Source organism: Eubalaena glacialis, chromosome 5, assembly GCF_028564815.1.
Source record: "Eubalaena glacialis isolate mEubGla1 chromosome 5, mEubGla1.1.hap2.+ XY, whole genome shotgun sequence".
Taxonomy (NCBI): Eukaryota; Metazoa; Chordata; class Mammalia; order Artiodactyla; family Balaenidae; genus Eubalaena; species Eubalaena glacialis.
This window is the reverse complement of record NC_083720.1, coordinates 118163695-118188576: the sequence shown is the minus strand read 5'-3', so window position 1 is coordinate 118188576 and position 24882 is coordinate 118163695. Positions and strand designations below refer to the sequence as shown.

The 24882-nt window shown below is 37.2% G+C and overlaps 1 long non-coding RNA gene across 1 annotated transcript in view; it reads right to left on the bottom strand.

Annotated features, from left to right (window-relative positions):
- Positions 1-327: 327 nt before the first annotated feature.
- The window catches only part of LOC133092338 (uncharacterized), a 37909-nt gene continuing 13354 nt past the window's right edge, over positions 328-24882 (bottom strand). Inside the window, exons 2-4 of the long non-coding RNA XR_009701042.1 lie at positions 15488-15562; positions 1940-2033; positions 328-367 (exon numbers count right to left, since the gene is read on the bottom strand). This is a non-coding gene — a long non-coding RNA (uncharacterized LOC133092338). The remainder of the gene's footprint in view (positions 368-1939; positions 2034-15487; positions 15563-24882) is intronic.

Below are 24882 nucleotides of genomic sequence, written 5' to 3'. Positions count from 1 at the left end.
ATAGGGAATGGAGTTTAGAGTATGTACTCTTAAATCCCCCATCATCACAAGACCCTTGAAGTAGTGTTCATAACAAAAAAAACCCTCTATATTAAAAAATAGTATTTTAATAGAGTACTATAGACTTTTTAAAAAAAGAGATTGTAAATAAGGGAATAGTACTAAAATAACTATCAAGGGATGAATGTAAGAGAAATTTTCTGTTTTCTAGAATAAAATCCCTTGAGTGATTACCGTATTGAGGAAAAAGCCTGATTTAGTTAAAAGTTCACAGTCCTATTCAAAAAGTGTTGATTTAGAACCTACCATGTTCCAGGCACTCCAGCAGTTGCTTTATTTTTCATCCAGTTTAATCCCCACAGTGATACTATAAAAAAATATTATTATTTTCTTTTCAGATGATGAAAATGAACATCAGTAAGCTAGAGCTTCCTTGCCCAAGGGTTTAAACTGAGTCTCCTGGCTCCAAGTTTCAAGGAAAAAACATCATCTGAATCCTTTTTTTCCCCTAGAAATTAAATTATTCAAGTTCTCATAGTCACTAATAGTATACTAAACAAGTGTTGTCTACGGCAGCAGTCCCCAACATTTTTAGGACTGGTTTGGTGGAAGACAATTTTTTCTGCAGATGGTGGGGTGGGGGGAAGGTGGGGGGATGGTTCGGGCCATAATGTGAGCCATGGAATCAGCAGATGAAGCTTCACTTCCTCACCCACCGCTCACCTCCTGCTGTGCGGCCCAGTTCCTAACAGGCTGCAGACGGGACCAGTAGCAGTCCCGGGGGTTGGGGACCCCTGGTCTATGGGAAGCTTTACACTAAAAAGACAAATGATTTGGAAGTAATGTATCAAAACAGCCAGCTCATACATTGCAATTACATAATTTGTATATAAATGGATTCACTTTGGTAAGCATTCTACTTATAGGTTTGCCCATGCCATAGTAATTTGCTTAGCTAGCCCTTTTTTCAAGAGATAGTGCAAAGATGAACATCAACCCGTGTCTCAGCAATTATCTGATTAATGAAATCCATATCAATCTGGATTTATCTTCATGCCATTATGGAGATATACTATAATTATTATAGTTATACTCGAAGAGAGCAATTTGTCTTGGGTGTTGAAGGTTGTGTAATATTAAATCTATGTCTTGGAAAGTGGTAAACATTATAGAAAACACATTTGCCTGCTTTTCATAGTTCAAAATAAGGAAGCACTTTTGATGTGAAAAGTGGTTTACATCAAAAAGTTAATAAAGCTTTACAATTTTTTAATACCTTTTAACACTCAGAGAAAAGAACTAAGCGATCAGTGTTAAAGTTTCCATTTTAACATGCAAAAACATCCAAAAGAATAGGCCTCAGATTGGTTGAAAAGCAAGCCAGACTTTTTGCTTCTCTTTAAGCCTGTTTGATTGATTAATGAAATCTTTTCAAAGAGAGGGATGTCTTGCTGTATGGTTTCTCTGGGCCCTGCCTGGAGGAAGTAAAGCTTGGAGGGAGTGGTTTCTTAGGAAGATGGATGAGGCTTTCACCAGGACTGTGTCTACTATTCAGCATCTTTCTGACTGCTGGAACCCACATGCTGGGAAAGCCCAGATTCTCTGATGGGAACATGCAATGTCATATGCTCAGTGTCTAGTCAGAGGGGAATGGTCCTTTTCCTTTTATCCTCATGCAGGGAGGCATGGACCAAAACAGTGGTGGGAAAGACCAAGTTGCAATTTAAAAAGCAAAACAGGTACCTAATTAAGCATGAATTAATGGAATCAAATTCATTCATCTGCACATTATAATTGGAGCTTATTTCCCTGCCCTTGAGAACACTGATTTCAAGCAAATTCTAGCCACTGAACACCAGGTCTGCTCTTATCCTTGACTGACTACAACCTGGATTGAAATGAAGCATATCCATCAAAATTCCCCAGCTAAGGGGCTTACCTTTCCATGTTCTCAAATATCTGTCTGATGCTTCATGGAGTGTCTTCTTCATAAAGTTTGATCCTCCACACACACATTTCTCTGTCCCCAAAGACTGTGGAAAACAAAAATGAACTAAGACATCTCTTACTTTCATTGAAACCTGGACAGGAAAGATTAGAAGGAACACCATACTTTCAGGTTCTTTTCAAGGGAATAAATGAAAGAAACAAAACAAAACACATACCTCTAGGCAAAGTCGTCCTCCTGTTTAAACCTCTGATTATGCCCTTGCTGATCTATCCTATTCCCCAGGAAACACCTGCCTCTCCAGTTGGCCCTCTGTTGGTTAATGACAGTGTGTCAAGGGGAAATAGCATTTCCTCTGTGTTAGAGGTTTCTTTGTTAGAGCTGTATCATATTCAGGCATTTTTCTTTCCTTTCTTTGATGGAGAAAAGATGCAGGATGATGAGAAAGCCCTGACTGACATCACCAGATCACCTTTGAATTATAAAGCCATTCCAGTTGGATCACTAAGGCTTGAATATGCCTTAGGCTCAGAGACATAATTGGAGTTTTCTTTTGCAGTTCCATTTTCCTCTGAAGGGTTACAGAATTAGAGCTAATAGATGGAGAAGGGGTATTCCAGAACATTATATTTAATTTGGTGGGATTGTCCATTTTGTAATATTCATGTTTCTCAGTCCCTTCACATGCACTTCTTCTTTTGATGCTTCAATAGCTTTTTTTTTTTTAAAAAAAAAGGACACATAATTCTATTATCAAATATACTTTCTTTCCCTGCAATGTCTTTTCCATTTTGGAGTTGTAGGGAATTGTGCTCATTTTTGTTTTTAAGCTACATTATCATTGGCTTTTTCGTAATAATACTTACACCTACCTTTTGCAATACAGTAACATTTTGAATGTGGTTCCCCCTAAATTCTCTAGGACTGTGAGAGTAAAGATTTATAACCAATAGTCTCCCTTTCATGCCTTTGTTTCCCCGACTTTCAGTTAACATTTGAAGCTTCCCTGCTTATATTTGGTAATCAGATGGCTTGGCCTTTCAACTGTTCTCCCTCTAGTATAGATTCTGTGCTTATTGTGATTCTACACCCAGGAATCAGGAATTTTTGTGATGTGAAGCAGTAACTTGAAGAAATTCCAAGGGGATGAAAACCCTCAGGGAGAATTAGTGTATCTAGGTTAACACAATGTAACAAATACTTTTTAAAAATGAGGCAAAAATGAGTTATTTTCCTCTAAAACAAATTGAGGCAAAATGGCAAAAGGGTCAAAATACAGAATTCATGACTTGGCCTGGAAAACAAAAAGAAGACCTAAAGACTGAATCTTGGACCTAAACTGCTTGGACCAAGATTCAAGCAGTCAGAAGAGCTAAACTGCTTGAATCCTGGTTCATTGATTAATTGATTAAACAATTATGTATTGAATGCCAGGCACTATCCTATCAGGTACTGGTGAAAGCAATAAAAATGACAGATATGATCCCTGTCCTCATGGAACTTATAGTCTAATGGGGGAACATAGTATTATTCAAGTAAATACAAAAACCCAGTTACTTACATACGAGTGTGAACAATGTTACAAAGGAAAATAGTGAACTAAGAATGGCTTTCACATTTTTAAGTGATTGAAAAACTCAAAAGAAGAAGAATGTTCTGTGAAATGTACAAATATATAAAATTTCAAATTTCAGTGTCCGTAATTATAGTTTTATTGGAACACAGTCATGCTCACTTGCTTGTGTATTGTCTAGGGCTAATTTTGCACTACAATGGCAGAGTTGACTAGTTGTGACAGAGACCATATGGTATACAGAGCCTAAGATATTTACTACCTGGCCTTTTACAGAAAAAGTTTATAGACCCGTGTTCCAAGGGAATGAGTTTAAAAGTTGATTTGGTTCCCTTGGTAAAGAAAAACATTGGTTGCAGTACTTATAAAAATAGAGTACCTAGAGGTTGTAGGCCTTATTTCTGTAGAAATTGCAATTACTATTGGAACTGAATGAGTGGAAATACAAGAAAATTAAGGGAGCTTTACAGGGAAACCTGGTTTGTTCAGAAGAGAAGCCAAGGCTGTATGTTTGTACTACTTTAATGAATTTTCTGTTTTTCCCTTAAACTATTCATTTCTAGCTCATAATATATTTGTATCTGTTTGGTTGAGAAAAAGTTTTGACTTTTTCTCACTTATCTGGTTCAACTTACAGGAAATGAAATTGGTTGGCAGCTGGTGGATATTACCAGTTTCACTGAATCATTCTTTTATTTAAATATGAAACTGTTTATGCTGTGTGTTGATTTTAGTTTAATGAAGGGAAACTATGAGAAGTTGGAGAAAACGATGCAGAAGTGGAGAATAAAATGATGAAGACATCGATTTTGGTCATGGGATTAAGTAACCTCGAGCAAGTTATTTAACCTCTTTTAGCTTTGGTTCCATTACTCTAAAACCAGTATATCAGTACCTCTTTCACATCGTTATGAGGATTAGATTAGACAATACATCTAAAATGTCTGGCACAGTGCCTAGTACACAGACATGCACCAAGCAAAGTTTAAACACATGACTAAAATCTCATCTAGGTTGATTTATAAATTTGAGTTAAATTTGAATTAAATTTGAATTAAAACACTAGATAAAGCATTGATTTATTAAACATGAATAGTAGTGATAAAAGTTTGTGTCCCATACAGGAATCTAAAATATTAGCCATGGAGGTGATTAGTTGTTTAGGTTTAATAACATATGTAAGTTTAATAATGTATATGTTTAACAACGTTCTTCCTGGCTTGGGACAGAGTAGGCTATAAACGTGAATAACATAAAATTCTTGTTATCAAAGTAACTGATAACCTGGTTGAGGGGAAAAGGTGTGTTCAGGAAAAATAAAGAAATGAACAAAGAAAGGATCATTAAAAAGTATAAAACATGGTTTGAATAAGGAATCAAGAAGCTTCAAAATTTCATATTAGACCATTGGTTATACACAAGGGGCAATTTCAAAAGCATGTGTCAGATTATGATTGATTTGAAAAAATTTTTCAGGTTCTGGACCCTGGAAATCACTTTGATAGAGCTGTTTTAAACATTTTCACAGTGGCACAAGTTGTTTTTGGATCATTCTAGCTCTCTTGAATGGAGCCATTTGATCTGTTTCTCCTCTCACATTCTACCTCTTCCTCCTCATCATAATAATAGCTGTCATTTATTAGACTTTTTAAAAGTAGCAGTTAATATTTGCATATTACGTATTCTTTGCAGGACACTGTCTCAAGTGTATTACTTAATAATCCATATGCATTATTCAACAATCTTCATAACAACTTTATGAGGTAGATACTATGTTTATTCCCATTTTACAGATAGGGAGCCTGAAGCAAAGAGAATTCAAGTATCTTGCCCAAGGTTACAACTTATAAATGGCAGGGTTGGGATGTGAACCCAGGTTGTCTGGCTCTAGACTTTGTGTGCTCTTAATTGCTAAGCTACACTGCCTATGACAAAGCCCTATAATTGGTGTTATAATTATCTTCTTCTAAGCAAGACTTTCAATCTGAACAAAAAAAATCTATATACTATGAATATGTAATATATTTTAGATAGATGATTTTACTTTTAGGAAGTCTGTTTTTAAACAGATTTCAAAAGTAGATTTTTTTTTTTTGGATAGGAATACATCTAATGCTTGGTAACAAGGACTTTCATTTATAAATAGAGGATTGGAAAAGGTACATATTTCTTAGTTTACTCCCAAAGAGAAATACTGAGAACAACAAAAATAAAAGTCATCTCAATGTGTTAAACCACGCTCAACTTAATCTATAGCAATTTTACAGCAAATGAACTGTTAGGTTTGTTATGATTATACTCTGTTATCTGGTATTAGAATAACACATACAAATAAAGGAAATTAGCATTTACATCACCATATCAAGTCTGACAAATTTATTTATTGCTAAGAGTGTTTTCCATGAAGAACATGGTGTTGGATCAAAAAGATAATGGGGCCAGTGTTCTTGAATGTTGTATAGATGATATTGAAAAGAAACCTTCGTGTAGACTTGAAGCTAATGACCTAGTAAGGTGTGTGCTTTGAGTTTTTTCCAGAGACATTAAGGGTTTTTTAAGCTGTCTCCATTCTCAGTTGGAGGCTCCTGGTGTCACAGACTACCAATTTGCATGACGGCTGCCTGCCACAAAGTTATCTGTGGCAAACTGGGTGAAACCAACTGGTCTGCCATATATAATCATCTTCTAGCTTTGTGTTTCTTGTCATCATTTTTCTGACGGATCTATGCAATCTAGTCTATCATCTGATTTGGTTTACACCCCTTGGCTATTTGTGTGATTCTGGATAAATTTTTCAGCCTCAGCCCTTCCTATGCATAAAGTTAAGAAAACAACATACTGCCTTCACTTATTTCGTGTCTTCGAATAGTAATTTGAATTAACACTCTTTTTTGGTGAATTGTCAGGTAAAAGTGTTACAAAAAGATTTTTTTTTTTTTAAGAAGCCACTGTTCACCTTGTTCAAGTTTGAGCCAACTCAAGTTCTCTCTGGGTAAAAGCCAACTCAAAATATGTCTCAAGTTCCTGACATGAAAGAAACATAAAAAGGCAGGAAATTTAAGACCACTTAGTGATTTTTAATATCACAGGGAAAAGTTTCATTGATTTTTGGTATCTTTTTCCCTTTAGAAAAATAGATTTTATATGTTAATAAAGCCCAGGCCAGTCTTCCTTTGAAAATGAAAAAGGAACTGGGGATGCGGTGTTCATTTAATGATGGGTATATGAAAATGACAGCATCCTAGGGAGTGAGAGCAATGATGTAAATATTTTTAAATGAGGATATTAAAGGCTTTTTCCTGAAATGCTAAAGGCAACATGTACAGAGAATAGTTAAAATGCCTGCAAGTGGGTAAAAAGCTGAACTGGTTTGTTGGAATAAGTATTATTGGGATGTATCTTTTTTTTTCCTGATAGGGCTCAAAGAAATGATTGATTAAATATATGTCATATCTTGGTTTTTGGAAAAAGCTAAACACATTTTTATTTATCAGATGGTTATTTTTCAAAGGCTTTTTATGTGCTTACTCTTCTCCAAAAAATTTTACTTTATCTTCTTTCTTCTCTTCCTAGTTTCACAACTCTGCCATTGGTCTTATTCTCTCAGTCTTCAGCCATCTCAGCTGTTCCTGGTGGACAGAATACTGTGTTGTCCCCCCTTACAACACAACACACAAGTGTCCAGATTGGAACTTCAGTTATTCCTAGTTCCTTTCCTAGAGCTTTACAGAGATTGCTGAATGGCCAGTTGGGTAGAGTCTCTGAGATCTGTGCTTGTCTGAGCTTATGGGCAATCTCTTATAATGTTAAAGAGGTTAAAACAAGTCAAGAAAAAAATGTAATTAAATGTCATCTCTCTATTAAGGAGTAAATGCCTTCCATATTCTCAACTTCTATCTGAAAATTTTTCTTTTTGAATTTGCCCTTAATTTCACAGTACCTAAAAATTCCCTTAAGACCAACTGGTAGTTGTAAAGTTTAATTAAAAAAAAAAAAAAAAAAAAGACATAATCACTCTTTAAAAAAAAAAATCAGGGGCTATTAAAAACAAAGTATTTGGTGTACTCTCTGTGCAAAATTGTAGTCTCACTTTGTCCTGTAATATGTGCCACATCTATCCTTGAGTTGGTATATTCAGTTTTAGGTGGTCCCTAAAACTGATATATGAGGTACTAACATTGATGAATGAGCTTAAAATTACACTCCAGCCTTGGATGAGGGACTCATATAAACCCATTTATGTGGAAGGAAACAGGAAATGGAGAAGAAACTCCACCAGCAGGGCAGTGCCCTGCATACTCTTGTGCACATTCACAGTTTGTGACTGGAGGAGTGGCCAGATCCAGAGAGGGCTGTCACCTGTTCTCCCATCCCCTCCCTTACAGCAGATTATTTTAAAGGCTTAAACTTGCATTACATATCAAAGCTGCATTAATTGTTAATTCTAGCTGAATAGTTTTCTGCTTGACCCAGGGGTAAACACATTAGAAGGGAAACGTGGCAGGGTATAAAAAGAAGAGCATCACCATTCTTTTCATTTACGTGGGTGTAATAATTATACACTTTGAGGGGCGAATTGGGCAGAATATTCATATATTCCTCTGTGAGTTCTTTTCAGTTTTCTTATCTCTATACTAGGTATACTCTTTCACCTTTGCAAACTTCAGTGTGTCATCGCCTTTCATCCTTAGCTTTCCTTTGGGATGTAATCATTAGCAGTTGAGGAAACTTTCACACTGTTTTCAAGGTGAAGGGAGTCATTTAAGTAAGCTTAAGCCAAGTAAGTACTCATATTCACTAAATATTAAAATAAAAGTCATCTCAGTACAAAGGCCTGTGTTTAAAATATTATCAATGAATGTTCATCTGTTAGCTAGAGAGATTCTTCCTGGCATGAATCCAGGCTTGTCTTCATGAGTGAAAAGAGAACATTTTGTATTCTACCTGCCAGGTGAGAATCTGAGTCATACTTTCCAAACTGCTGTTTTTGGAGGCGGGGAGCCAATGAGAAATTTAAAGTGTAGCAGTTTTCCTTCTTCATAAAATGCATAAAATATTGACAGAGTGTGTAATATGGATGGTTTTTAATTTCCAGATCTGGTTATAAAGTTCTAATGAACGATCTAGGAGAACATGAGCTAATTTAGAACATAATTCTTGAAGGAGTGTGTTATGCCCCAGGGCTTTGGTTTTGGAGAGACCTGGGATAATATTTAGCATTTTTCCATTGAGACTCTTAAGTAGCACAATCTGGGTAGCTTTAAGTTGGGATGTTTCATTTCCTTAAAACAGTTTTTCTCTTACTAGCATTCCCAAGCTTTTTGAATGGTTATAGAATATGATTGGATTAATAAAAGGTTTTCTAGGAGACAGCTCAATTCATTAATAGGATTTTTATTATCAAAATTAGCATTTATAATATTATATTTTGAAACAATTGATAAATGAGTTAAATAGAGTGTGCATTTTTAGACTAACGTTTTGATTACAGTTTTGAAATTGAAAACTCCACATTTTTGGAGTAATGAGGGGTTTGATGATTCTGTTGCTTAAATTATTTCCTACTCTTATCCATGCTATAATCAAATTTAACAGTTAAAAATATTCATATTGTTATTCACCATTATTATAGGGGTCTTAGATTCAGTGAACTGTTTAAATATTCACCTTATCCTTCTTGTTTTCCAATGAGGGGGTTTTCCAGTACCACCAAGCAATTAACTGCATTCTGACACCATCTACCCAGAGATAGTGTCAGATCCCACAGGTTAAGGGCTCAGTCCTATAGCACTGACCCCTCCCCCACTCCCCTGCCCCAATTTCAGACACCGTCATAAGTCCAGGTTGTCACCTATGCTTCTGACTGACCAGCTAGATTGGAGGTTCCAAGGACTCTGCCTCCTTGGGGTTGATTAATTTGTTAGAGTGGCTCACAGAACTTAGAGACCACATTTTACTACTAGATTACTGGTTTATTATAAAAGGGTAAAACTCAGGAACAGCCAGATGGAAAAGATGCATAAGGCAAGGTACAGGGAAAGGACACAGAGCTTCCCTGCCCTCTCCCAGTGTCTTACCCTCTCAGCCCCTCCACATGTTCTCCAACCTGGAAGCTCTCTGACTCCTGTCCTTTTGGGTTTTTATGGAGGCTTCATTACATAAGCATGGTTGATTAAATCATTGGCCATTGGTGGTGACTGAACTCAATCTCTACTCCCTCTCTCCTACCCAGAGGTGGGGATGGGGGCATGGGGGAGGATTCTAACCCCCTAATGGCAGGGTTGGCTCCATTGACAACCAGCCTCTATCCTTGGGTGCTTTTCAAAAGTCACCTCATTAACATAACAGAAGACACTTTTGTCCTCATCACAGGAACCAGGATGAAGACCCAATACATATTTCTTAATTTAAATCACAGTGTCCCTGGTACTCTGGCCCACAATTGTTTTCTCCTTTTTAGAAATCTTATTTCAACTCAAACATCACAGTCCAGTAATGATACAAGAATTGTTTTCCATTGCCTACATCAACGATAGAAAATTTGCTTCAGCTCTGTTCTGTGTTTCTTGCCTTGCTTAAATAAGCTTCTCATTGCCAGTAGCTTTAGACCAAGTATTAGCCTGTCCTTCAAAGACTTCTCTTACATGACCTCATGCTACCCTTTGGAACTTCACTCTCCTGACTCTTCACGGGAAACGTGTACTTTTCACAAAGCAATCTAGTCACTGCCCCTACAATACCCGACATACATCTGTACATGAGTACTTCTTTTTTACATTTTCTCTAGCTTTCATTGTCTTTCCTTTCCCTTTATATATACTCATTACCTTATTAAATCCAATTTAAGAATCACTTTTTGCTTGAAGTATCTCCACATGAATTCTGCTCATAGCTCTCTCTCTCTCCTTACTTTGGATTTCAGTAGCATTCACTGTTTATTAGATAACATTCACCAGGCAAATACATGAAAACTTTAAATGTATCTTTTTCTTTTCTTGGAGTATAATAAGCTTAAGGGCAAAAACTGTCTTATCTGTCTTATTCATATAGTGCACATAATACCTGCTCCATAGAAGGCACACACTGTTTGCTGAAAAAGAGTGGAAGGAAGGAAGGAAAAAAAATAGAGAGGAAATGAGGGAGGGATGGATGGAGGGAGGGAGGGAGAGAGAGAGAGAGAAAGATTTGTCTCCGGTCCCAATAAGAATGTAAGGTTTTGAAAGATAAAGACTATGTCTTTGGGTGAAAAGAAACCATGAATATGCATTGCAGAATTTGAGATGCTTAAATATTCATTCATTCAATAAGTATCTATTAAGTTACTCCTTTTCTGTATCCATGAGGGATTTTTGCTCTCTGCGATCACAGGAAGAATCGCACAGCTCTTAGCCTCATCATCACAACATTTGGGAGAATAACAGTTTCTTCTCACGAAGTTTTTGGGAATATCTGTTAGCTACATCTTCCATTTCTATATCTGCATAAAAAGAATATTTTTCTTTCATCTACTAAACAGATACTGATTATGGATGGGTCATTGTTACATTAAGAACACAGATAAGTAAAGCCTCAAAATAACCTTAATCTTTCTGTGATGATAAATACCTATTTCAGTGCCAGAAAACAGCAATCTAAATCTATTCTGAAGTATACTTATAAAGGATGTATACTCTTATATTAGTGGGCTAGTTGTCTGTGCACCTTCATTCTATATATTTTTTCTTTCTCCACGCCAATGCACAAGAAAGCGGGGCATATATTCACTTTCTTGTTTAACGTCCTCTATTACCAAGGTGGTGATGGATGTCCTAATCAACTCTGCCTGTAAAAAAAGGGTCAGAGAAGGGGTAGCTTGCTCTGGAGTCTTTTCTGCCAACCCTGTATACCATATCATATCAGTTAGGATACACTCAACAGAATGTAATAAAACCCTTAAGCATTATAGTGACCAGGTTGATTAGCTTAGCAGCTCAGTGGTCATTCTTTCCATCTTTCTGCACTGCTGTCCTGGCCAGGTGGGCTAGCTCCTCTCCACATTGCTGAAGCTCCAAACATCATGTTCTATACATCAGTGTCAGAGAAAGATTAAGAACAATTTCTTCCTTTGGCATTAAAAAATATTAAAAATGAAGAGTCTTTTCCCACAAGTCCTTTATTATTCTTCATGTTTTCTATTAATTTTTTTCCTTCTCCAAATAGAATCTAGGGCCCATGTGGCCAGAGATATTTCTGTTTTGTCTACTCCTCTTTCCCCTTGTGTCTGCCATGTAGTAGGTGCTCAGTAAATGTTTGTGAAATTAATGAATAAATATATGTATACATGTCTTATTGGCCAAAGTGGATTGCACGCACTTTCCCCAAACCAGTCATAGACAAGGACGATGAGACCCTGTGACTGACTGTGACCCTTCAGAGTTTATCTGAGTTGAATGGGGAAGGGTAAACTCCAGAACCAATCGGGACCCTGGCAGCATGAAAAGGAGGCAAGTGGGTTGGTAATACACATGGTCTGCCCTAAATGTCAGAGCTGGGGATTTTGTGTGGGGGCAGAAGTCAGCATTTGCAGTAGGTTTTCAGTAAAGTAGGGTTAATAGAGAAAGAAGCAAATGTGAGCTAAAAAGTAACAAAAACTTTTTCCAACACAGGAAAGAAATGAAACAACATTGGATGCGGTAAGGTGGCTGAGTCATGCAGCTTGAGATTACCCAACTGTTTTTATATCTTTATGTACTCTAAGGCTTTATAATGCCCAATGTAGTGTTAGCTATTTAATTAAACTTTGTGGTAGAACTTTGTTTTGCTTGTCCCATTTTTCAGATATTATCAAGAATGCTTAATCATATCATTAGGAAGTAGTATCCAAAGTTATTGGAGAAATAAACTGTCTCAGATATTTTAGTTTTATTTCTCCACATTAAATTTTATCTTTCTAGATTTAGGCCTGAACATCCAGTAGAAAACTTTAAATTCTGATTCTGCTACCTACTGGATTTGCTGCAACTTGCTAACAGAGACTCTTATTTTGGACATATTTGGACAGTTAACCAACAGTCTTAGGTCTGATGATTGAAATAATCAGCTCTTCCCCAAACTCCATGTCATTGACCTTGTATTTTTCTGTCATGTGTACCTCCATCATGAAAGCTTTTGCTAAATACTTTCCTGAAAAATGGTAATCAGAGACTTTAGCAAAGTCCAGATACATCAGTCCATCAAAAAAAAAAAAAAAAAAGAGAAGAAGAAGAAGAAAAAGAAGAAACAGATTTTCTCCCTTTGAAATCTGTAGTTCTGTCTAGAGATTTTGGTTTTGTTTTCAAATAAAAAATGCTTTTAATAATCAGTCCTGGAATCTTCCTCATGTTTGATAAATACTCCTAGATATAAATTTTCAAAATTTACTTTCTCCTTTTTGAATTTCAAATCTATATTTGTCTATTTCCTATTATCATGCATTTATTTAATTCTCCATGATTTATCAAAGGTTTCAAATTTGATTCAACAGTCTTCTTTGGTATTCTTTTAGAATTTTTGGAAAGATCTCAAACACATTTCAAAGGGCTAATTTTTCTTCCTTACTTTGGGCTTTAGGGCCTTTTCACCAATATTCTGCTTCCAAAAACTTGAGAATTATGTTCCCTGGCAACTAAGATAGAACTTGATAGAAACTGAACAGTTCCAGTCTCATTACCATGCATTAATAGGGTTCTATCACTTCCATCTGAAGATTTCTTCCTTGAATATTCAGAATAAAATAGATGATATCCTGTAGTGATTAGACACATGGGCTTCAGAGTGTGCCTACCTGGATTTGAGCCCTGGTTCTGCCACTTACTGGCACTGTGATCTCTTTGTGTCTGCATATGGGAGTAATAATAACATTCTTTTCGTAGCACTGTTGTGAAGGTTACATGAAATACCACCCAAAATGTACTTAGCATAGTGCTGGACACATTATAATTGCTCAACAATTGTACCTAAACTATCATGTTGAAAAAGAGATATGATATTGAAGCAAGGAGAAATAAAGTTTGGGGGGAGGTTTCCAACATGATAGAAATGCAGTGGTGCTAGGAGATTGAATATTCTGCCAAGAATCAAGGTATTACTTGCATATGACATTGCATATTTGCTACTTTTGTATATGGTGCTTGCTATTAGATTCTACTGCAGTAGTTTAACACTCATGACAAGGGATGAATATAGCCATTTAGAGGGTGTGTAACCCCGAAAGAGCCAGTAAACTTATCTGAGCTTTGACCTCTGCTTCCTGTAAGCACTTGGAAAATGTCAGGTTTTTTTTTTTTTCTCCCCTGAATCTTACCTCAGATGCCCTTTGGTATGTCTAATATTTCAGGCACTACCCTTTGAGACATGCATTTTTCTCCTCCCAATCATCCCCTCCCTTTATAAACATGGACTTGGATCCTAGCCTGTATCTAAATGGGCTCTCTCCTTGTTGAGAGTGTATTAAGATCCACTGATCTTCAGAATCTTGAAGTCACCTGTAGCCCCCCGTGTTAAGGTCCATTCTCTGTGTTGTTTTGTTCCCCTGTAGGACTTGCCCAACTGTGAACTCTGCCTCTTAACCTTGGAGATAGACAGTGAAATCTTTGTCTAGTTCTAGATTGTGTGTTTGTCAGACTTTTTAGGGTAAATGGTAAAAATAAACATGTCAGAATAATTTATGTACAAAGATGTTTATTGCAGCTTTATGTGTGATGGTGAAAAATTGAAAACAGACTAAATGTTTATCAACCAGAGAATGGTTAAATAAATTATGTCACATCCATAAGATGGAATACTAGGTAGACATTAAAATAAATGAGGCATATTTGTATATAGTTGTATAAAAATTTTCTATAATGTTGGGTCTATAAGAGCAAGTTGAAGAACATTATGTATAGTATGAGCAGTTCTTTTGTGTATGAACACACACACACACACACACACACACACACACATATATATATATGTGCAAAATCAAAAAGGTCTACAAGTCTGGCAATTAAACTCTTAATAGTGGTTATCCTGGAGCAGTGGAGGCTGGGGGCATGTGAGGAATAAAACTTTCACTTTTATTTAATACACTTCTATGATGTTTGAATGATTTACAGTGAGCATGAAATCTTATGATAATTAAAATATATAAAACTTATCAAGTAGAAACTGAGTTTTAACTTTATCTGCTTTAATTATGTCACTTATTGATTTTTTAAAAAATTAAAAAATGAGAAATATTTCATATCTATGCCACCTCCCATCCATAATCCTGGAATCTTATGATAAAAATTAATGTAATGACCCTGGAATCATAGACTCAATTTGATGCCAATTTACACTTTAATATCCAAGATTAAAATAGTAACTAAACAATTTAATAACTGATGTTATCAATTTGCATTAAATAAAACTTTTTTAAAGAAAAATAAGGGGAAAATCTTTTCTTGCACTATAGTTAAGGTTTTTTTTTAATTTTTGAGTTTTATTTTATTTATTTTTTATATAGCAGGTTCTTATTAGTTATCCATGTTATACATATTAGGGTACATATGTCAATCCCAATCTCCCAATTCATCATACACTATAGTTAAGATTTAAAGGGATATTTGTTCAAAGGGAAATAGCTCAGAACCCAAATGTATAACAAAGGACTCTGTGTACAAGATGTAAATTAAATATTGGGATAAGATATGGGGAAAACTAGTGCCTGGCATACCATTGTGAGGCTTACAAATGTTTTTTGTTATTTTAATAAAGGTGATCATGGATTGCCTAAAGACAAAGACACAGAATATATTAACTGTGTGTGTGTGTGTGTGTGTGTGTGTGTGTTTTAGGGGAAAGAAAGAAGGAGGAGAGGGAGGGAAGGAAGGAGAGAGAGGAAGAAGGAGGGAGGGAAGAAGGGAGAGAGAGAGAGAGAGAAAAGAGAACTAGAGAGAGAGATATTGAGAGAGAATTGTCCTTACCGCTCAAAGTTCACTTCTCCTCGCTTATGACCTGTATTCTGGTGTAAGGTCAGAGAAGGTAAACTCTTAGAAAACCTAGAACATGGAAAATGATAAAAGTTATCAAAAAGTAAAAACCTGAGACTTCCAGCTTCTGGTCTAGCATGTAAGAAGGTTGGAAATTGCCACTCTGTCCTAACAACAAGTAAAAGGCTGAACAAACTGAAAAATTGACAACTCTCCTTAGATCCATAAGAGTAGTGAGATCACAGGGCAAACTGCTGCCCCCCCCCCCCAAATTGGAGAGACTGACAGGTGAATACAGGGAATCAGGGCTTACCAAAATAGAAACACATGAACTGAAAGCCCCTTGGGAACCAGTGATGGGATAGAGAAACCTAAACTGTAATTGATGTCTCAGTGTGGACAACTCTGAGAGTTAAATACCCAGTGGGACCCAGCCATGGGGAGAGGGCACCCACGCTCTTGTGTGTTCTACTTCCTGGAGCTCTACCAGGTTCTCAAAATACATACTGCAGAAAAATCCCCTGTGATTCTGGCAGAGGACAGGGAAAAGGAACCATTTTGAAATATGCCAGAGAATTCTGTTCTTCTTAGTAAGGTCTACCAATAGAAGAAACTAGTTAATGAGAGCCTAACCTGCTGGGGTTTAATGAGCACCTAACTGACGTGGGGGAAAGAAAATACCACCTCCAGCCCCCTCTAGTCTTCCATGTGGGAGAAGGGAAATATGCAATGGTCCCCAAGTCTAGCCATCCTTTCCCACTTAAGGGGGATGGGATGGGGAGAACTGAAAAGTACTTGTGAACTTCACAGTCTAGAGGCACAAGCTCACTGAAATATTGGGACTTAATCATGTGAGTACAAAACACTTCCCTTCCCCCTAAACCTTACTGCCGCATTATATTTGTCCCTCAGTAACTGAGGGGGATTGATTTCAGGACCCTCCACAAATTCCAAAATTCTCAGATGCTCAAGTCCCTTATATAAAATGGTGTGTATTTGCATGTAACATATGCACACTTGCACATCCTTCCGTATGCTTTAAATCATCTCTAGAGTACTTATAATATTTAATACAATGTAAATGTGTAAATAGTTGCCAGTGCACAACAAATCCAAGTTTTACTTTTTACAACTTTCTAGAATTAAAAAAAAAATTCAATCCAAGTTGATTGCATCGTGGATATGAAACCCATAGATACAGAGGGCTGACTCTATGGAAGACCTATTTATAACTATTATTTTTACCCAACACATCATGCCCAGATATCAAGAAAAAATTGCAAGATATACTAAAAGGCAAAAAAACACAGTTGAAAGAGAAAGAGAAAACATCAGAACCAGACACAGATATGGCAGTGATGTTGGTATTATCAGACCATGAATTTAAAATATTTATGATAAATGTGCTAAAGGTCCTAATGGATAAACTAAACAGCATTCAAGTACAGATGGTAAGTGTAAGCAGAAAGATGGAAATTCTAAGAAAAAACATAACTGCTAGAGATCAAAACCAACATAACAAAAATGAAGAATGCCTTTGATGGGCTTATTAGTAGAATGCACACAGCTGAGGAAAGACTCTCTGATCTGAGAATATCTCAATAGAAACATTTAAAAATGAAAACCTTAAAAAAAAAGAGAATAAACACTGGGAAAAAACCCTGGAATATCCAAAGACTGCAAGATATTTCCAAAAGGTGTGACATATTTGTAAGGGGAATACCAGAAAGAGAAGAAAGAGAGAAAGAAAAAGAAAAAATATTTGAAACAATAATGAATGAGAATTTCTCCAAAATTAGTGTCAGACGTCAACCCACAGACTCAGGAAGCTCAGAGAAAAACAAGTAGGATAAACACAAAGAAAACTGTAGCTAGGCATATCATTTGCAAACTATGGAAAAGACAAAGATAAAGAAAATATTCCTGAAAGAATACAGAGGGGAAAAAAACACCTTACCTATAGAGGAAAAAAGCTAAGAATTACATATCTGACTTTTCTTAAAAATCTCATAAGCAAGAATAGAGTGGAATCAAATATCTGGTGTTGGAGAAAAAAATAAAACAAAACAAAAAACCAGCAACCTAGAATTCTATACCCCATGAAATTATCCTTTAAAAAAGGAGAAATACTTTGTCAAACAAAAATTGAAATAATTTTTCGCCTGTAGACCTAACCTGTAAGAAATGTTAAAAGAGGTTCTTCAAAGAGAAGAAAAATGATATTGGTCAGAAACTCAGATAAAAAAAGAAAGATCATTGGAGAAGGACTAAGTGAGGGTAAAATAAAACTTTTACTTTTCTTATTCTTAATTTATCTAACAGATAAAAGTTTGTTCAAAAATAACCATAGCATTTAACTATGTATGCTTGTGTGTATATGTATGCTTATGTGTAAGTGAAATGAATGAATGACAATGATACAAGAGACAGGAGGAATTATTTTGTTATTATAAGACACTTGCATTGCCTGTGAAGTGATAGAGTGTTATTTGATAGTGGACCTGGATTAATTGTTAATGTATATTGCAAACTCCAGGGCAACCATTAAAAAAAGAAGCATAATTAATATGCTAAAAAGGAGAGAAAATGGAATCATATAAAGTGCTTAATCAAAACCACAAAGAGGAAGAGACCTTCAAGATGGCAGAGGAGTGAGATGTGGAGATCACCTTCCTCGCCACAAATACATCAGAAATACATCTACATGTGGAACAACTCCTACAGAACACCTACTGAATGCTGGCAGAAGACCTCAGACTTCCAAAAAGGCAAGAAACTCCCCATGTACCTGGGTAGGGCAAAAGAAAAAAGAAAAAACAGAGACAAAAGAATAGGGACGGGACCTGCACCACTTGGAGGGAGCTGTGAAGGAGGAAAAGTTTCCACACACTAGGAAGCCCCTTCACTGGTGGAGACAGGGGTGGTGGTGGGGGAATCTTTGGAGCCACGGAGGATGCAGAGGGCAAAGCTGGGAGATTCTTGCACAGAGGATGGGTGCCGACCAGCATTCACCAGCCCGAGAGGCTTGTCTGCTCACCTGCTGGGGCGGGTGGGGGCGGGGAGCTGAGGCTCGGGCTTTGGAGGCCAGACCCCAGGGAGAGGACTGGGGTTGGCTGCGTGAACACAGCCTGAAGGGGGCTAGTGCACCACAACTACCTGGGAGGGAGTCCAGGAAAAAGTCTGGACCTACCTAAGAGGCAAGAGACCATTGTTTCGGGGTGCGCAGGGAGAGGGGATTCAGAGCACCGTCTAAACGAGCTCCAGAGATAGGCGCAAACCGCGGCTATCAGCACAGACCCCAGAGACGGGCATGAAACGCTAAGGTTGCTGCTGCAGGCATGAAGAAGCCTATGTGCAAGCACAGGTCACTATCCACACCTCCCATCCCAGGAGCTTATGCAGCCCACCACAGCCAGGGTCCTGTGATCCAGGGACAACTTCCCCAGGAGGACACACGGCACGTTTCAGGCTGCTGCAACGTCATGCCAGCCTCTGCCACCACTGGCTTGCCCTGCATTCCGTACCCCTCCCTCCCCCCGCCTGAGTGAGCCAGAGCCCCCTAATCAGCTGCTCCTTGAACCCCGTCCTGTCTGAGCGGAGAACAGATGGCCTCAGGTGACCTATACACAGAGGGGGAGCCAAATCCAAAGCTGAACCACAGGAGCTGTGCAAACAAGGAAGAGAAAGGGAAATCTCTCCCAGCAGCCTCAGGAGCAGTGGATTAAATCTCCACAATCAATTTGATGTACTCTGCATCTGTGGAATACCTGAATAGACAACGAATCATCCCAAAATTGAGACTGTGGACTTTAGGAGCAAAGATATGTATATATTTTTCCTTTTTCTCTTATTGGGAGTATGTATGTGTATGCTTCTTTGTGTGATTTTTGTCTGTATAGCTTTGCTTTTACTATTTGTCCTACGGTTCTGTCTGTTTTTTTCTCCTTTAATAATTATTTTTTATTTTAATAACTTTCTTCTCTTTTCTTTTCTTTTCTTTCTTTCTTCTTTCTTTCTTTCTTTCTTTCTCTCTTTCTTTCTTTCTTTCTCTCTTTCTTTCTTTCTTTCTCTCTTTCTTTCTTTTTTCCTCCCTTTTCTCCTGAGTGGTGTGGCTGACAGGGTCTTGGTGCTCCAGCGGGGTGTCAGGCCTGTGCCTCTGAGGTGGGAGAGTTGAGTTCAGGACATTGGTCCACTAGAGACCTCCCGGCTCCACATAAAATTAAATGGTGAAAGCTCTCCCAGAGATCTCCATCTCAACTCCAAGACCCAGCTCCGCTCAACGACCAGCAAGATACATTGCTGGACACCCTTTGCCAAACAACTAGCAAGACAGGAACACAACCCTACCCATTAACAGAGAGGCTGCCTAAAATCATACTAAGGTCACAGACACCACAAAACACACAGTCCTGCCCATGAGAAAGTAAAGATCCAGCCTCATCCTCCAGAACACAGGCACTAGACCCCTCCAACAGGAAGCCTACACAACACACTGAACCAAACGTAGCCACTGGGGGCAGACACCAAAAACAACGGGAACTATGAACCTGCAGGCTGCAAAAAGGAGACCCCAAACACAGTAAGTTAAGCAAAATGAGAAGACAGAGAAACACACAGCAGATGAAGGAGAAAGGTAAAAACCCACCAGACCAAAAAAATGTAGAAGAAATAGGCAGTCTACCTGAAAAAGAATTCAGAGTAATGATAGTAAAGATCATCCAAAATCTTGGAAAAAATGGGGAAAATAAAAGAAACATTTAACAAAGACCTAGAAGAACTAAAGTGCAAAAAAACAGTGATGAACAACACAATAAATGAAATTAAAAATTCTCTAGAAGGAATCAATAGCAGAGTAACTGAGACAGAAGAACGGATAAGTGACCTGGAAGATGAAATAGTGGAAATAACTACCGCAGAGCAGAATAAAGAAAAAAGAATGAAAAGAAATGAGGACAGTCTCAGAGACCTCTGGGACAACATTAAATGCACGAACATTCAAATTACAGGGGTCCCAGAAGAAGAAGAGAAAAAGAAAGGGACTGAGAAAATATTTGAAGAGATTATAGTTGAAAACTTCCCTAATATGGGAAAGGAAAGAATCAATCAAGTCCAGGAAGTGCAGAGACTCCCATAGAGGATAAATCCAAGGAGAAACACACCAAGACACATATTAATCAAACTATCAAAAACTTAAATAAAAAGAACAAATATTAAAAGCAGCAAGGGAAAAACAACAAATAACATACAAGGGAATCCCCATGAGGTTAACAGCTTATCTTCCAGCAGAAACTCTGCAAGCCAGAAGGGAGTGGCAGGACATATTTAAAGTGATGAAAGGGAAGAAACTACAACCAAGATTACTCTACCCAGCAAGGATCTCACTGAGATTCGACGGAGAAATTAAAACCTTTACAGAGAAGCAAAAGCTAAGAGAATTCAACACCACCAAACCAGCTTTACAACAAATGCTAAAGGAACTTCTCTAGGCAGGAAATACAAGAGAACGAAAAGACCTACAATAACAAACCCAAAACAATTAAGAAAATGGTAACAGGAACATACATATCGATAATTACCTTAAATGTAAATGGATTAATGCTCCCACCAAAAGACATAGACTGGCTGAATGGATACAAAAACAAACCCGTATATACGCTGTCTACAAGAGACCCACTTCAGACCTAGGGACACATTCAGACTGAAAGTGAGGGGACGGAAAAAGATATTCCATGCAAATGGAAATCAAAAGAAAGCTGGAGTAGCACTTCTCATATCAGAGAAAATTTACTTTAAAATAAAGACTATTACAAGAGACAAAGAAGGACACTACATAATGATCAAGGGATCAATCCAAGAAGAAGATATAACAATTGTAAAAATTTATGCACCCAATATAGGAGCACCTCAATGCATAAGGCAAAGGCTAAGAGCCATAAAAGGGGAAATCGACATTAACACAATCATAGTAGGGGACTTGAACGCCCCACTTGCACCAATGGACAGATCATCCAAAGTGAAAATAAATAGGGAAACACAAGCTTTAAATGACACCTTAAACAGGATGGACTTAATTGATATTTATAGGATACTCCATACAAATCAACAGAATACACTTTCTTCTCAAGTGCTCATGGAACATTCTCCAGGATAGGTCATATCGTGGGTCCCAAATCAAGCCTTGGTAAATTTAAGAAAATTGAAATCGTATCAAGTATCTTTTCTGACCACAATGCTATGAGACTAGACATCAATCACAGGAAGAAATCTGTAAAAAATGCAAATACGTGGAGGCTAAACAATACACCACCTGATAACCAAGAGATAACTGAAGAAATCAAAGAGGAAATGAAAAAATACCTAGAAACGAATGACAATGAAAACACAACGACCCAAAACCTATGGGATGCAGCAAAAGCAGTTCTAAGAGGGAAGTTTATAGAAATACATCCTACCTCAAGAAACAAAAAACATCTCAAATAAACAACCTAATCTTACACCTAAAGCAATTAGAGAAAGAAGAACAAAAACCCCCAAAGTTAGCAGAAGGAAAGAAGTCATAAAGATCAGATCAGAAATAAATGAAAAAGAAATGAAGGAAACGATAGCAAAGATCAATAAAACTAAAAGCTGGTTCTATGAGAAGATAAACAAAATTGATAAGCCATTAGCCAGAGTCATCAAGAAAAAAAAGGAGAAGGCTCAAATCAACAGAATAAGAAATGAAAAAGGAGAAGTAACAACTGACACTGCAGAAATACAAAGTATCATGAGAGATTACTACAAGCAACTCTATGCCAATAAAATGGAAAATCTGGAAGAAATGGACAAATTCTTAGAAATGCACAACCTTCCAAGACTGAACCAGGAAGAAATAGAAAATATGAAAAGACCAATCACAAGCACTGAAATTGAAACTGTGATTTAAAATCTTCCTTCTTTTGTTTAAAGCCCAGGACAAGATGGCTTCACAGGTGAATTCTATCAAACATTCAGAGACGAGCTAACACCTATCCTTCTCAAACTCTTCCAAAATATAGCAGAGGGAGGAACACTCCCAAACTCATTCTACAAGGCCCCCATCACCCTGATACCAAAACCAGACAAAGATGTCACAAAGAAAGAAAACTACAGGTCAATTTCACTGATGAACATAGATGCAAAAATCCTCAACAAAATACTAGCAAACAGAATCCAACAGCACATTAAAAGGATCATACACCACAATCAAGTGGGGTTTATCCCAGGGATGCAAGGATTCTTCAATATATGCAAATCATTCAATGTGATACACCATATTAACAAATTGAAGGAGAAGAACCATATGATCACCTCAATAGATGCAGAAAAAGCTTTTGACAAAATGCAACACATTTATGATAAAAACTCTCTAGAAAGTAGGCATAGAGGGAACTTACCTCAACATAATAAAGGCCATATATGACAAACCCACAGCCAACATCATTCTCAATGGTGAAAAACTGAAACCATTTCCACTGAGATCAGGACTAAGTCAAGGTTGCCTACTCTCACCACTATTATTCAACATAGTTTTGGAAGTTTTAGCCAAAGCAATCAGAGAAGAAATAAAAGGAATCCAAATCAGAAAAGAAGAAGTAAAGCTGTCACTGTTTGCAGATGACATGATACTATACATAGAGAATCCTAAAGACACTACCAGAAAACTACAAGAGCTGATCAATGAATTTGGTAAAGTAGCAGAATACAAAATTAATGCACAGAAATCTCTTGCATTGCTATACAACCGTGATGAAAAATCTGAAAGAGAAATTAAGGAAACACTCTCATTTACCATTGCAAAAAAGAATAAAATACCTAGGAATAAACCTACCTAAGGAGACAAAAGACCTCTATGTAGAAAACTATAAGACACTGATGAAGGAAATTAAAAATGATACAAACAGATGGAGAGATATACCATGTTCTTGGATTGGAAGAAATATCATTTTGAAAATGACTCTACCTCACAAAGCAATCTACAGATTTCACGCAATCCCTATCAAACTACCAATGGCATTTTTCACAGAACTAGAACAAAAAATTTCACAATTTGTATGGCAACACAAAAGACCCCAAATAGCCAAAACAATCTTGAGAAAGATAAACGGAGCTGGAGGAATCAGGCTTCCTGACTGCAGACTATAGTACAAAGCTACAGTAGTCAAGACAGTATGGTACTGGCACAAAAACAGAAATATAGATCAATGGAACAGGATAGAAAGTCCAGAGATGAACCCAAGCACATATGGTCACCTTGCTTTTGATAAAGGAGGCAAGAATATACAATGGAGAAAAGACAGCCTCCTCAATAAGTGGTGCTGGGAAAACTGGACAGCTACATGTAAAAGAATGAAATTAGAACACTCCCTAACACCATACACAAAAATAAGCTCAAAATGAATTAAAGACCTAAATTTAAGGTGGCCAGACACTATAAAACTCTTAGAGGAAACCATAGGCAGAACACTCTATGACATAAATCACAGCAAGATCCTTTTGGACCCACCTTCTAGAGAAATGGAAATAAAAACAAAAATAAACAAATGGGATCTAATGAAACTAAAAGCTTTTGCACGGCAAAGGAAACCATAACAAGTCGAAAAGACAACCCTCAGAATGGGAGAAAATATTTGCAAATGAAACAACTGACAAAGGATTAATCTCCAAAAGTTACAAGCAGCTCATGCAGCTCAATGTCAAAAAAAAAAAAAAAACCCAATCCAAAAATGGGCAGAAGACCTAAATAGACATTTCTCCAAAGAAGATATACAGACAGCCAACAAACACATTAAAGGATGCTCAACATCACTGATCATTAGAGAAATGAAAATCAAAACTACAATGAGATACCATCTCACACCGGTCAGAATGGCCATCATCAAAAATTCTACGAACAATAAATGCTGGAGAAGGTGTGGAGAAAAGGGAACCCTCTTGCACTGGTGGTGGGAATGTAAATTGATACAGCCACTATGCAGAACAGTATGGAGTTTCCTTAAAAACTAATACTAGAACTACCATACGACCCCGCAATCCCACTACTGGGCATATACCCTGAGAAAAGCATAATTCAAAAAGAGTCATGTACCACAATATTCATTGCAGCTCTATTTACAATAACCAGGATATCAAAGCAACCTAGGTGTCCATCGACAGATGCATGGATAAAGAAGATGTGGCACATATATACAATGGAATATTACTCAGCCACAAAAGGAAACGAAACTGAGTCATTTGTAGTGAGGTGGATGGACCTAGAGTCTGTCATACAGAGTGAAGTAAGTGAGAAGGAGAAAAACAAATACCATATGCTAACACATATATACGGAATCTAAAATTTTTAAAAAAAGGTTATGAAGAACCTAGGGGCT